This window comes from Rousettus aegyptiacus, unplaced genomic scaffold (assembly GCF_014176215.1).
Source record: "Rousettus aegyptiacus isolate mRouAeg1 unplaced genomic scaffold, mRouAeg1.p scaffold_m13_p_1, whole genome shotgun sequence".
NCBI lineage: Eukaryota > Metazoa > Chordata > Mammalia > Chiroptera > Pteropodidae > Rousettus > Rousettus aegyptiacus.
In genome coordinates, this window is record NW_023416284.1 from 60827213 (window position 1) to 60842537 (window position 15325).

Below are 15325 nucleotides of genomic sequence, written 5' to 3' on the forward strand. Positions count from 1 at the left end.
AATATCCCAAGTTAACTGGTGCCAGCCGCACTCAGGGCTGCCTAATTGCAATTTAGCCCAGACAATTCCTCCCATTTTTGCCCTCCAGTAATGGAACAACAGATCATGGCCAGGTAAAGATTTTAAGGTGGAAATAAAGCCCAAGCTACAAAACACTGAAGTTCAGAAAAGCCTTTTTCCTTCTTTTATTTGATAGAATAAAGACTCACTGGAAAAATTAAATAAAGCAATTTTCCTCCTTTTTTTTTCTTAAAAAATAATGATGCTTTTGTGAGCTGTGGTTTAGTAGTTTTAACCTATCAAAGTCATAATGGATCCTGGGTCTAAGGACCCCACTGGGTTCCATTAGCTAAGCAACATAAGTAGAACACAAGGCTGTACTGTCCACACCTAGAAATTCTGAGCAATAATATGGAACCCACAGAAACACTGCATAATAGTTTACACAGATTTCATGGGTTTTCTTGACATTAATGAATAATTATTTGTTGTTGTTGCTCTTTTAGAATATGAGCAGGTTATAGGGTTCTGAAGTTCAGTTTTTTATAGCAGTAACTGAATGTTTTTTGAACAGCATCCCCAGCGGGTACAAATGAGGTTCTTCTTTCAAAAGTTTCCAACTATACTCTTTCTACTTCAGATCAAATAAGTTCATTAGATATCCACCTTAAAATGCTAGTAGTGATATAAACTAAAAGTAATTCACGTCCTTGTATCCTTGTGTCCAAGTAATTTCACATTATCGCTGAATCTGCACAAATAGCTCATTATTAGCTTTTCTAGTGTTATCAGTAGACAATTGACAAAAATTTTAAAGAACGATTAAAGAGGAAGCTTGGACTACTCCCCACTTTCTGTCGGTAGTTACTGCTGTTAAATCCAGGGGAAGGTGTGTCTCCCAGATAATAAAATCTATTAAAAGTCAAAAAAAATCTATCTCCTCCCATAATGGGTGACAGATTCATTTCAAAGAGGGGGTCCATGCTAGCTAGCTACTTTGTAAACCTCGGATTGTCAGAACATGTGAATAGATATATGTTTTCAAGAGGAGTATAATTTCTAGGGCGAGGCCAGGAGATTCTTTTTGTAAGGTGGTACATGGTAAACATGGTACAAACAGGCATTTTAGCACCCCTTCTTTCTTGCCACTGTGGGTAAAGCTATGTCAGTATTTCAATTTGAAATCCCCCTTTTTCGGAGGCTTTATAACTTTACCATAAAAATTAGTTCCAAGCAAAAACTTGGCATGCAAAGTTTCAGCCTTAGAGTGAACTTTTTTTTTTCACAAATTGTCAAAGGGAAAAAAAAAAAAAAAACAATCCAGCCCTTTGGCTATTTTTACTTTTTTTTTTTAAAGGCACAAAAATAGAAAACAGAAATGTACTGGTTGTGCACTTTTTTGGAGCTCTTACAAAAACATTTATAGGCCATTATGAGGCATGAGTGTTCTTAGAGAACTGTAGGTTTTCTAGACAGACAACTTTACAAGACTAACATCATCAGTGCTTGTGAGGTGACTTTTCTAAAGCTTTCTCCATTATATCCCTTTCTCTGAAATCACATGGAACAAACCTGCCTTATAAAAAGGAGTGACAGTTCTGATGTACACAATAGTGAGACGTTGTGGTCTATTAGCTCAATAATCCATGCTCTGAAGTATCCGTCAATATAAATTTAGCCAATAGACCACAGAGACTGGGAAGAAGCTTCCACAGTTTGAGGAGAAGTCGCAGTATGTTCTAACATTCTCTAACTATGTAGGAAAACATTGGGGCCGGCTGGGAGTTTTCAAACTCCTTTGAAAGCAATGGGCCAAGTTCCCACTTCATGTAACTCTAGGGGAAAATTAAATAACTTAAAATAGCAGTACTCAAAACTTAATTAACATGATTCAGGCAGAGTTGTGCAAGTTCGGTGATACAAACCGCCAGTGGTAATAGAATCACACTTGTGGCTAACTGTGACTCACCCCATTGTTCAAAAATACAGATGAGTTCTGAGAGCAGCTTGTGATGTTTCGACACCATATGGGCTGTAACAACGTGGAACAAGCAGCTGACAAGTTAAGGACAGTGGCAGTGAATTAAAAATGAGGCTCGCTCAAACTTTGTGAGCTTGTCATTTTGTCAAAAATATAGCGAAAGAGTTTACATCATCGTCATCATCATCATCATTAGTAGTAGTATTACTATTTGTATTTAGTTGCTTGTGTTAAGTTACACGGAGACTGTAACCGCTGAACTTAACCCTCCCCCTTTGATTTTACACTTAATTTATATGTTACTAATAGCCAACTGCTGTCTAAAGCCTTTTTGATTCATGCTCTGTTTGCTTTCCTTCTGTGAGGTTTATGGTCAAGGGACCTAATTTGCTGCCTTCATTATAAACTGCATTTTGGACAAAATATGAACTAATGGGGATGAATTTAGGCTCTCGACTTTGCCTCAAAAGTCAAACCATGGCTTTATAACAAAGAGGTATTTAGCGGTGTCATTGGAGCATTTAGCTTCCTGAAGTTCACATATGATTAGAAGTTAAATATCTAAAAATCCATTTATTTGCTTAATAACACTGCCAAATTGAACCCGTCTGTGGTTTCTGCATTATAAAGCCACTAAAGGACTCTTTTGAGGTACTGTGTATGTGATTACTAACTTAATAGATTTCCACCAGCACCACTCAAATCAAATCATCATTCCTCATGGATCATGCACCTAGTATATAACAATACCCTGCGTCAGGCATTGACGTAAGGCACAGTTCTTATACTTTCCTCTGTGATCATGCTGATCACATCATAGTTTAATTATCTGAGTCCAGGTCTGACTTCCACCCCCACTCTCCATTACTTGATGGAATTTGTTTCTACATATACCCCATGGTCCACAGCATGGAGAATGTGGTAGGTCGAGCCCTTCTTGCATGTAGTGGCAAACACCAATTGAGCGCTGTAAGACATGCCAAGTCCTATTCTAAGCAGATACACAGAGATGTTAGTTCCCTGGCCAAAGCCACATACAAGTAAGGGATATGGCTGGGATTCACATGCAGGTATCTGTCAACAAAGCCTGGCCTTTGACCCCATACTTTTTTGTCTCTCCAAATGTTCACTGAATGATTCTATGACAGAGCACCTATTCTCAAGGAAATGATAATCTGGTTGAGCTGATGAGCTCTACAGTACTCATGACACACCTGGGCAATGATGGACTGAGTATAATTAAGATCTAAAGGTATGGTGCTGTGAACATCTAAGATGGCAGCTATCGATATATGCTAGCATGCTATCATGGGAAGGCTTCATGTATTAGGTGTGACTCCTTTTGACATTTGAGGATGTAAAGGCCTTTAGTAGATGGTAAGGAGGTGGGAGTTGTTTCTATCTGGGGAGGAAGAAGAAGGGGGAGCAGAGTTCATCCAGCAGGACAGGAAAACCGGGACAAGGAATTGAAGATATTGTATAGATATGTGGAGGCCTTGAAAGCCAGGGCAAGAAATATAAATACAACTCAAAGAAAAAAACATGATTATTCAATTAAGTGTATGGCTTGAAAATCGTCTTTGTTAAGTTTGTTCAGCAACCTGGGAAATGAAATGTGCTCAGGAGGCCTTTGCTTTTTAAGCGTGGAAGAGAGCCACAGCATACCTCTCCCTCTGTAATGCAACAGCTGATTCTATGTCCTTCCTGGATGTCCTGGAGTTGGGAAGCTGCTGCAGTCCAAAGTCAGCAAAGTCAGATCAGGAGGATGTGAGCAGCAATTCATGTATATTTAGCATGGGCTGGTACCTGAGTTTACCTGGCTGGCTGTCCTAGATACTGGTGACTATATCAACACATGCATTTCTTGGATTAAGAATTCAGACTGTCATGCCATAGATTAAGAATTCAGAGAATCCAGCTAAGTTCAGTTATTCTTCCTGCCCTGCTCCTCAAAAAAATAAATAAAAATAAAAAGTATTTAGCCATTCTCAACATCTTTCCTAAAATCTGGCTCAAAAAGTATATGTGTTCTAAAAATCTCAAATTGATACCCTGCTAATAACAAGATAGCACAACGTAAAGCAGTCATCAAGACACCTGGGTGAGTACCGCACTCTTGGGAAAAAATATTCACATTTGAGATACTCATCTTTGGCTGAGTTCTCTCTGCCAATCAGGGCCCACAACACTATAGATTCTTACAAAAAAAAAAAAAAAAAAAAGGTATTCTCCCAGGGGCTACAGGTGACCCAGGCCTAGGACAGGTACATCTTCTTACTTGGGTCACATGCCAAGAAGGCAGATTCTTGATTTTAGGTGGGGTATGTCTCACTGCAGTTAGATTTTTAGAGAGCCTTTTTAAAGAAAGCATCATATTAAAAATATTTTCACAAGTTAGAAAATTGTTCATGTGCCTTAAAATGATAGAATTTAATATTGGAAGATACAACCCTTCCCCCAAGAGGTCACCCTTTCTCATCTGAAGCGTGAGGAATCCTTAAACCCAGAGAGGATGAGCTATTTGCCAACCCTGAGAACAGCTATTATTACATTGACATCTTCTGACTTGCACTTCTGTGCTTTCACTAGCTCTCTGTATTCTTCTTTCTTAATTTCTTTCCTAATTGGAAAGAGTTCTTGTGGGTATGGATAATTAGCAAAGAGGTACCAGCTTTGAGTCAAAAATACTAGGTTTTGTCTAAATTCTCACTACCTGAAGGACCTAGAATAAATCATTTAACTTTACTGATCCTCGATTTCGTCATCTGTAAAATGTGGATAGTAATAATACCTAGTACCCTTGGCTATTAAGAACATCAAAAATGATACTATGTGGGAACTTATTTAATGGACCATAAAATACTCTGCAAATTTAGTTGTAACAAAGGATGAAAATATAATTTTAAAATATGATAATGTTTGTATTGACATAGTTTATATCTGCGCATAATTTCTCCCTTTTCACCCCCCAAAGTAAAAAAAAAAGAAAAAGGAATTGGTTTTAGAAAAGACTGTATTCTCAATTTTTTATTCTAAATTGAGTACTCTCAGAAGGTTACAAGGCACAAGACATGGCACATTCTAAATTATTGCTGCTGAAATACATCAATGTGCTAATGGTAGTTGTTTCAGGGTTGTAGGAATGTGGAAAATCCTTTCAAAAATTCCCTTTTATTTTCTCAGTTATTGATAATGAAAATGTATTAGATTTATAATGAAGTACAAAGCACTTAAAAATAAACCCCGCGGTACAATAGGAAAGGTCCCCATTTGATAGCAATAATAATTGCTTCCATTTATCCATCTCTTACTATGTGACATAGACTTTACATATATTGCTTTATTAGATTTTGAAAAATCTCGCCTGCATGGTAAGTATTATTGTTCCATTTATAGATGATAACCTGAAGCTCACTGAGATTACAGCACTTGCCCAAGATTGCGCAGAAAAATTCATGAATCTCTCTGCCTCACAAACCCGTGTTCTCTTTGCCACACTGACAGATTGAGATTAGGATTTGTATCTCTTTCTGATCCCTCTACATACCATGGTTTTAGAAGACTGTTGATTTTGGTATAGTGGGCAGAGCCCTGTCTTCTCTTGGGTCAGGGAAACTGGGTTCCAGTCCTGACTCCCAGTTATTGATGTTTCACACGAGACTTCACCTCTCTGGAGCCTTTATTTTTTCATCATTAGATTGAGGATTTGGATTAAATAAATGGCTTTTGAATTTGTTTTAGCTGCAGACCTAACCCATTTTTCTTTGCAAATGAAATTTCAGTTTCCTGGCCCAGGTGTTTGGGTCTCCTTGGCCTTTAAGAGCTAGAAAAGATAACTAAAGCTTGATTGTTAACGGAGCCTCATCATGTGGACCCCATTGCCTCTGGGAAGAAATCACGTTTTGCCTGTTCTGTACTTTATTGACTTAAGCGTAACATTTAGCTTTTACCTTAATGTCCACTGAAAACAACAAGTCATATGTCTGTTGTTTGAAGAAGAATTTACTAATTATTTGGGAAAAAATGAAGAAATCTGCAAACTTAAATTTCCTATTAGATATTTATGCTATGAAATCTTTCCTATTTTAGAATTTGGGTTTTCGCTTCTGATTATTTGCCTCTTCTCTCTCCTTGCTTCTCGCTTGTCCCTTGTTTATCTTTCTGACCATCACATGTTTCCATTTCTCATACAGCGATTAGTCTTCTCTTTTGTGGCCTTCTGAACGCCACCTTTCATAGGCTCACCTACCCTCTTAAGAAGTAAATCCTATTCTTTTCCTACATAAAATATCTACCTTGACGAATCTATGTGCCAGGTGTTGACAATATATGTTTTTAAACAATGCCTCATTTGGCACTTCTATATACAATTAATGAAGTGATGCATTCTGTTTGAAGCCGTGGAGGAAGGCCTAGTGCTTCACTTTCTGAGGTACTGTAGCACTCAGATGAAAATCCACTAGACTAGATTATATTTAAGGTGGGCTTCTCTATGAACTATTCCTTTCCCTGCTTCTTTCCAAAGATAGTTGGCCCCTTTCTTTGAAACCTACTTCACTCCAAGCAGAAGTAAGATGGAACATCTACAAAATGTGTTTGCTTGTCTTCATTTAAGTATCTGTTCACTGACTAGGCTGTTAAGGGAGAGAAGGGAGAATATTATTATTTATCTCTGTACAACAGTTACTTGCTGAGCAGGTCATAATAACTGCTTGTGGATAAGAGTACATGACTGTGCATGACCACTGGATAACAGATCACCCGTTAGAAAAAAGGGACCATAGAAACAAGAAAGCAAGAGAACCTTCTGTGCTGTACTTGGAGGGGAAACCTGTAATGACATCTCACTCTCCGTCCTCCCCTTTACATGTGATATCTGGAACATAAATAGCATTCTTCACGGTGGTGGGAAGAAGTTCTGCTTGAAAGCTTCATTTATAATTTTTTTTTTTTATCAGCCCAATTGGCCATTTTATTTAGATCATTTTGTGAGGGATCATGTTTGGATTAGTGTTGGGCATAAGTAAATGGCAGTTCTTTGTCAGTTAGGAAATGCTCAGATGGCTCACCGAGGTATCAGTGCAGCTGTTGTAGGATGTGTAATGGCATTAGGCACTGAGTTTGAGAGGAATCTGATGCCAAACATGACTGGCAGCAGCTGTAGTTCTAGAGAAGCTCTTGATGAGGAAGCTAACATTAGCAGCAGTACTAGGGGCAAGGCCCGTCACTCAGTGACTTGCTACAGTAGAATCTTGGATTTCAATGAAAGGAAGGAAGGAAAATAGCTATATTTTCTTAAGTCAAAATTATTAATGATCATTCTTGAAATTCCATTTCAATAACTTGGAGTGAAGTCTTCATAATTAAAAGTGATTTTATCTGTAAATGTTATGTTTTATATAGCCCACCTATTTTCTCTCCCACCCTGCTTCCTTCCTTTTTCCTTCTGGTTAGATGATGTAAACCAAAAAGAACTCCTTACGGTAGGTACCCTACCCTCATGGGCTTCCAGGGGTGCTGATGTCCCCTAGATCTCATATCCTGGAAATTTTTTGGTGGAAGGAGAGTTTGGTGCCCTTACGTCCATCACTATCCTAATTCTTTTTATAATAGAACTGATAGATAAAGAGAATGCTGCAGTTATATAGCAGGGAAAGTTACCAAGCTCTCTTTAAGAATCAATAGGAAACCTTTAAATTTTCCAATTACATGTACATATTCTGTCCCTTTTTCTTTTTCCATTATCCCTGAACATAAACACATATACAGAAATAGAGGGTTGATAACACAGAGCACAGTGTTGGAAAGCATGAGTAGTTTTTCTGAATGGCCATTCCAAAGGAAACTTTATAATTAAGTAATAGACTAAAGCTAACTATAAGTCAAGTGTTGATACATACAGAAATATAAAGATGTGGATGCATATGGAAAAGCCAATAACGTTTACCCGTTAAAGGTCATACTGCTAAGCATTTTTAAACAAAGCTGCATGACACATATACATTTTCAAGGCTCAAATGTACATATTTCTGGTCATTAGATACAGTTTCCATTGGAGCACAGGGAAAAACAAACTTCTCTGCGAAAGATGTACTATTACAGGGGATATTGATCAGACATTCTGTTACACATTTATTCATTTCTTTTATCCACAAACATTTCTTAAACACCTTCACTGGGGTCGTGGAGTCTCCATAAATAATTCCATCATGTTTAGAACCATTTCAAAGATAGATGCATATTCAGAGATATGTAGATCAAAACATCAACTTCATTATGGATAAAGCTGATTGGAGGAATGGCCATAGACTTGCTAACATAATCACTACTCTCTGAGTTAAATTTGTTGCCATATCATTCACTAAGCTTTCAGCACAGTGGAGAGAGAATGTAGATTCCTGAAGCCAAGCTGTCTCTTTCCCAAACTTGCTGTATTAGGCAGAACCAACAAGATGTGTGTGTGTGTGTGTGTGTGTGTGTGTGTGTGTGTGTGTGTACATGCACACAAGCACATACACGTATAAAGAGATTTATAATAAGAAATTGGCTCAAACTACTATGAAAGTTGAGAATTCCCAAGATCTACAGTTGGCAAGCTGGAAATCCAGGAGAACTGATATGTATGTAGTTCCAGTATGAGAGCCAGCAGGCTTGAGATCCAGAAAGCCAATGTTTCAATATGAGTTTGAAGGTCAGAAAAACACAATGTCTCAACTCAACAGCCAGGCAGAAAGAATTCTTTTTTACTTAGCTATTCAGTTCCTCAATTTACTGAATGAGACCCACATGCATTAGGGAGGGCAATACGTTTTACTCAGTTTAAAGATTCAAATGGTAATCTCATTCAGAAACACAGACAACCCATTTAATGTTTGACTAAATGTCTGGGCATTCCATAGTTCAGTCACTTGGACACATAAACTTACCCATCACCCTGGACAACTAGAGAAGTTACCCCTCTAGGGAGGCAGGGAGAAAGAAAAGTGAGCAAGGAATTAGCAGAGGCCTGAGTGCTGCACTCATGGACATTCTCCCCATGGGAATAAATGTTCTTCCCAATAGCAGGCAGAATATTAGGCCATGGTAATACAAAAATGAATATAAGAGCTCCTGATATCACAAATTACATGAGCAGAATAGAGGCTTTCAAATACTTGTTGAAATACAATGTAATAAAAACTAACAGAGATAAAGGCAACACAAAACGACTGGGAAGAGACACAGTACTGAGTAACTAATTGGCCTAGTGTGAAAGGCTAACATTTCTCACAGGGTATCATTTGACCCAGAAAGTACCACATTTCATCTTCTACACATTCTGTTCCAACTGGATTTTATACATATCCATGAACATGTATGGGTCATGGGCAGTGTAAATCCTCCTACACGAGCACCAGGTGCAGTGACCAGGGAGGGATTAAAGGAATTATCCAAATGGTGGCTTCTCAGAGAGGCAGAGATAATGGTATGTTAGTATGTAAGACAATGATGGAAAATTCTCTGGTTGTCACCATCACTATACCCTAATTAGTACCCAGTTAGCTCCAAATTCCTCAGACATTGTTTTTTTAGCTTGGAAATGATCTGAATTTTTTGGTTACTCTTCCTGTTGGCCTGCTACCAAAAAGATACCAGTAGGAATAGCTGACAATAAAATGCCAACCATTGACCTAGTAAGTTGTTTTAATTCCATTCATTGTAAAAAACATGTCTCAATTGCCTCATGTGTGTCAGCCTTGGGGACACAAAGATAAAAAGACATGAGATCTGCTTTCCAGGGGAAACATACACACACACACACACCCTTTATAATGTAATGGGGTTGTGTCATACTTATAGCAGGGACGAAGAATAAAGCATTTAGAGAACATCAAGAGGAAACAGCTCAGATATGTCAGCGATTTCGGAAGTCACGGAAAGGTCGTAGTGGAGTTAGAACTTGATCAAGTTGTGTGAGGGTGAGTAAGAGTGCACAACCACTAGAAAAGGGAGGGAAGAACCTCAAGTAAAGGAAGCAGCATGGGCGAAGTGAAGAAGTGACAAACATAAGGAAAATCGGAAAATGACTAAAAATTCATTTATTCGAGGCAGGGAGTTAATGCTGAGGTTGGAAATGGAGGCTCCACTTTCAAACTCAGGGGATTCTAAAGAGCAGCATTGAATAGAAGTTAAGAAGATGACCGCCTGAGTTCAAATTCTGGCTCTGCCACCTCCTAGTTGTTGGATCTGGGGAAGTCACATGACTGCTCTCTGCTTCCTCATCTGGATAATGGAGAAAATAATATAAAGTACTCATCTCAGAATTTTGGAAGGATTACATTAGATAATACACATAAAATACTTAGAACTGTGTCTAGTACATAGTAGGTACTCAACAATAATTATTATTAAGTTTCTTGCTATGAGACATTGAATTGTGTCCCCCCCCCATTCAAATTCATATGTTAAAGATTTTATTCTCAATGTGACTAAATTTGGAGATAAGATTTTTAAGAGGTAATTAAGATTAGATAAAGTCATAGGTGGAGTCCTAATTCAATAAGATTGACGGCTTTAAAAAAAGAGGAAGAGAGAGAATTCCACATTCATGCACTGAAGAAAGGCCATGTGACCATGTAGCCAGAAGGTGGCCATCTGCAAGTCAGAAAAAGAGCTCTCACAAGAACCTGACCATACTGGCATCTAATGTTTTTCTTCCAGCCTCTAGAACTCTGAGAAAATAAATGTCTGTTGTTCAAGCTCAGTTTATGGTATTTTGTTACAGTAGTTCAAGCTGACTATTATACATACAGACTAGGGACTGTAAACTCAAATGACCATGGATTGACACAAGTAATATCATTAAACAAAACAACTTGTTCCTCGGAATGCAATAATGAAAAAGCTCAATGATAAACTGATATGGGCATATATGACAGATACCTAGAAGTGATGGAGCCTGGTGAATGATAGAGAGATGGCCAGATAAAAACGTTGAGGTCCTGATTCGAGTTCAGGTAATTGATTGTTGCTGTGTGAGAAACTGGTCTAACATTCCAGGATTATCTGACATTTTAAAGAAAAGATAGATTATATTTTTATTGTTGTTATTCAGTGGTGAGATTTCTAAATTTTCAAATGTTGACCAAATACTGTGAGGGCATAAAAGTAAAATCTGGCCCACAGACCACTGAGATGCTCCATCAAAAATGCTTAGAGACAAGGCTGTCCTGGGGAGGGGTGCAACCAGTCAACAGGGAGGCTTGTTGGGATGAAGAAATGCCAAATAGGAGGTGGGAAGATGCCAAGATTTCTAGTTAGCCATAAATTCAGACTTTATTTTAACTTTGTAACTTTTGACTAATATTTGGATATTTCTGGGACTTGGTTTTTTCAACAGAAAAATGATGCCAAAAATAATATACCAGTGTTATATAGATCTTGAAAGGATTTCTGAAAAATGTGTATAGAGTGTCTAGTGAGCACTTGAGCATACTTGTTCCTTGTCTTTTCTCAGTTGATAGGTAAGAGCCTGAACAAAGGAAATACTGGTGGAATGAAGGGAATGCTATGACAACATTACAGGCATAAAATAACTAGGATTTGATTGGATGAGGAAGACTTCAAAGTTGATGACCCTTGGGAGGAAAGGGATAATGAAGCTGTTAACTGTGGTTCACAGGAGGAGAGAGATTAATTACTTGTGTTTTAGATAAATTGAACTTGAGAAGTCTCTGGAACATTTGGGTTGAAATGTCCTACTGATATCCAAATAAGTATATGAGGAGGGCAGTTAGGGATAAAGCTAGAGCTCTCGGGTGCTGTCAACTTATAGAGAAAAGCTGAATCCATGTGATTGACTGGGATTTTTCAGAGACCATATAGCAGAAAAAAAGAACCAGGCCCAGGATGTCCAAGGGATGGTTCAAGGAGAGAATAAGTGATGGAAGAAAAGCCAGCTGGGGAGAGTGAGAAGAAACATCCAAAGTACATATAACCCAATAAGCAAGTAGTATCATGAGCACAGGAAAAGAACATTTTTAAGAAAGAAGAGGTTATTGTGGAAATATTAGGTAAAATGAGGATGAAGAAGAAAAGCCTTGGTATTTGTAATCTGAAGTTTACCAACGACCTTTAGAAGAGCAATTTAACGTGAAAACTAACCCCAGGTAGTCTGACAGAAAAATCAAAGCTGGGGACACCTCAACTACACTCCTATCTGCACCTTACTAACGCTCCGTTAAGAAAACATTAAATTAGATTCATGAAAAGGAGGTACATTTACCTTTAGGATGAGGTATTTCAAGAAAGTATACTGTAAGTTAAGTCTGATTTTCTTGTAGCAAGATGATATAAAGGAGGTTTATACTCTTGACACAGGGCCTTGTGCCCAATGTTTTATAGGCATGAACACAAACTCCATATTGAATTAATTAATTATAAATGATAACCATGGATAATATAAAGCCTCTTCAAGTATACATAATTAATAAACAGGGTAATACAAAAACCAATTGCATAAATTATATTTAATATGAGTGAATAGCATAAATATTAACAGAGTTATTATTTTATTTCCTGACATTCTTTCTCATTGGTAAGTGATGGGAATTTTGGTATCATAGAATCAGAAGAAATGCTTTGAAAAAGTTTTCATAGACCTCTCTAAGGAGACTTTGGAGAGTATTAGGGCTGCTTGATACCGTTATAAAGAGTTGATGGAGTCCATTTTTGCTCTCTCTTCTTTTTCTTATAATAGTTTCTATAGTGAGTATTGGAGGCCAAGATGTTGACTTTTCAGCTACCATGTTTTCCTAACCAGCCATCTCACCAGGATTAGCACCCTTCACTTACACCTTAAGGTTATTCATGGAATACAGACTTTGAACCACATGTAAACCACACTTTAAAATGTTGATTTTTCTCACTTTGTTACTCTATAGTGTATATAGAGGCTCAAAGCTTTTACTTAAAATTTAGAAAACTCTACTAAAATTAAATTCGATGCAGCAAATTTTTTAGTAGAAACTTTAGAGAAGTTATATCTTAAGCGATTATAAAGAAATGAGACTGTTGTTTTATTAAATATTGAGAATTCCTCATTTATAATAGTGGATATTTATTTGTATTATACTTTCAAATTTGTAAGATACTTCCTGTATATTAACTCATCATTATCTTAAAGTGTTCTCATGTATGACAGCAGGGCTGTTATTATTTTTAATTGTTACAGCTGAAAATTGAGAATCAGTGAGATTAAAATATCTTTTTTTTCTGAGCAATAGACACTGTTAAAAGGGACAGAATGAAGGACTAAAATCTAAGTCCTCTCAGTCCAAAGCGATGTTCTTCCCACGAAGCTGTCTCTTCTAATAAGCAGTCCCGTCCCAACTTCCCTTAGATTGTGTACTAATTTGAATATAGAAGTTATCGATCAAAATATTTTTTGAAAATTTGTTTTTAGGTATGTTTTCTCAGTCACACTGGAAACTTGGTCTTGACATTATTCACCTTCTCACTCCTTAGAGCATCTCAGGCTTCCTCTTAGACCCTGAGGGATCAGTGCTGCTAATGTCTGTTGCACGTATTTGGGAGGGATCTGTGTGTACATGAGATGAGCCGGAGGGCCAAACTAAAACTACAGGCCAGGCAACTCTTATGAAGCCTCTCAGGTGGCTGCCAGAATCACCTGGGGTCACTTATTTGTCACTGTCTTTCTTTCTCTGCTAATAACTGATTATATGGGTAGAGTGAGCTAGTTCCATTATTAGCTATTGCACATCGAATTGCCAGAAGTTAAGTCCTTTCTTTACGAAAACAGAGCAATGCACTACAGATATTTCCATTAAAATGATTATAATTTTATTTCCAGATTTCAACTTTTATGAAAGCATGTTTTTTTTTTTTCTTTGAACATTTTACTTATGTGAAGTCTCTCATTCCTTTATAATACCAAAAAAGAGTTTTGAGGCAAACCTAAAATCGCATTCAGACCATGAAGGGATGTCATTTATATTGATGATAAACAGAAATAGAAGGAGAAGAATGTTTTTGACAAACTTGAGTGAGTCACCAAGTAAGATAGTATCTTTCCTTCTGGATATCTGCATAAACAATATATTATCTTTTCCGAAGGGAAATGATGCTACTAGGCTTCTTCCATCTTTACAAAGTAGTTCACATTTTTTGAGTAATTCTTTTCTTGTTGACATGATAAATTTGCTCTCTTCAGCCACCCATATTCTCCTTAACCAAGGTTATGCATTTTCAAAATGAGTGACCCAAGAAGAGTGTGTTAATATACTCACTAGAGATTAAAAGTGAGATTTTTTTTTTTTTTGGTAATAGTCTTTAAGAGTCTGTATTTAGATCCTTCCAAAGAAAGTAAGGATGAGTGAGGGTATTTGTTTGTGTGACTCTGTATAAGGAGACCATCTTCTCAAAGGTGCCGAAGGAACCTCCTCTTCAAGACGTGTGTGTGTGCACGTGTGTGCACACTCACACATGCAAACACACATGTGTGTGCTGGAAGGAAGGAACTGAGTATACTGGGACCTATTTTTGGAAGTGTAAGGGAAGTTGGATAATATTCAAAAGGAAAAAATAGCGATGGTGGTGGTGGTCATGGTAGTGATGGCAACAGGAAGAGGATGAGTCCAGAGGCAATCTGAAATTCTCCTGGCCCTAACACCCATGATTCTATCATGAGCTAAGAAGAGACTGTTCAATTGGACAGGGGAAGTCCTTCCATGATGGGCTTTGTGCAGAGGCTGAAGTAGTGGCCGCACTAGCATTTCAGGACCTAAGTCTGGCTGCCATCTTTCTGTTGACATTCTCTCTCATTGTCACATCACGAAATATTGTCTATGGGCCAAGGACTAGGACTTCAACACTGGTACTTAGGGGAGCCTGAGAGAGCCAGACAAATTTAGGTACAATGCTTCTTGGAGTTTAAGGAATGAAAGTGTTAATCTCTGAACACATTGTCTTTTTATCTGTAGCATGCACAGTTATATATGACACTTATTATCTTCCTAGAAATCATCATTTTTAACCACCTCATAGGGATTCCTGAATGTGTTGGTTCTATGACTCCCTGAAGGCTCCAGCTATACTCTAGGGTCTTTAAGGAATTTTAGTTTGTCTTACAGGTTCTTTCACTTCTAAAATCCTTCAGGATTATTTATAGCTCCTGTTTTACTATAGACTCAAAATCCTTTATCTAAAACTCTTGGGTCAAATATATTTTAGAGTTTATATTTTCTCATATTTTAGAATATTAATAATGTAAATTATAAAACATCTCTAGTACACCCAGTAAAACAAGTAATTAATATTTCCATGGTGAATGTATGAATATTCATA